Source organism: Nanorana parkeri, unplaced genomic scaffold (genome assembly GCF_000935625.1).
Source record: "Nanorana parkeri isolate BGI_ZX_2015 unplaced genomic scaffold, ASM93562v1 scaffold1767, whole genome shotgun sequence".
Taxonomy (NCBI): Eukaryota; Metazoa; Chordata; class Amphibia; order Anura; family Dicroglossidae; genus Nanorana; species Nanorana parkeri.
This window is the reverse complement of record NW_017308035.1, coordinates 134,816-135,460: the sequence shown is the minus strand read 5'-3', so window position 1 is coordinate 135,460 and position 645 is coordinate 134,816. Positions and strand designations below refer to the sequence as shown.

Genomic DNA, 645 nt, shown 5'->3' with positions numbered 1-645 from the left:
TCCTGCCAGGCCTGTGCTCGGATCAAGGGTCTGGTATGGAACTTTAGGGGGGACCCCATGTTTTTTGTACCCCAAATTTTGGGGGTGGGGTTCCTCCTAGAAACAGTGGGAAATTAGCAAGTGGGTCGGAACCAGAGACGTCTTTGGATAGCAGGTAAGTATGGGGAAGAGACCTTCGTTATGTTTTTGACATTTGGTTAGTGTTATGTGTTTAATGGTAATACAATTTTAACGTAATATTGCATCTATGACCAGCATGGTTGACATTCTGGCCTTACAGCTCTGTGTCTGTGTTCAATCCCTGCCAAGAGCTCCATTTAAATACTCTCCAAATTGCGTGTCCTTTTCCCAGGGGCTTTGTTTGCCCCTCTCCCCAATCCAAAAGCATAAAAAGCTTGTCCAACATTGTATGCCAGTTTATGTTTTGTTAAGATATTGTTATGTTTTTAATGGAAATACAATTTCAACGATAATATCACATCCGTTGCCAGCATGGTTGACAGTCTGGCCTTACAGCTCTGTGTCTGTGTTCAATCTCTGGATCTAAAAACTCTCCATATCGCTCGTCCTTTGCCTAGGGCCTCTGTTTTCTAACAAGCCCCCCCCCCCCGGCCCGAGGCATATAAAACTGATCCAATGTTGGGT

General features: G+C 44.7%; 1 protein-coding gene across 1 annotated transcript in view; it reads left to right on the top strand.

Moving 5' to 3' along the window:
- The window catches only part of LOC108799598 (sperm flagellar protein 1-like), a 67,643-nt gene that overhangs the window by 66,514 nt on the left and 484 nt on the right, over nt 1-645 (top strand). The gene's annotated exons all lie outside the window — the stretch shown is intronic.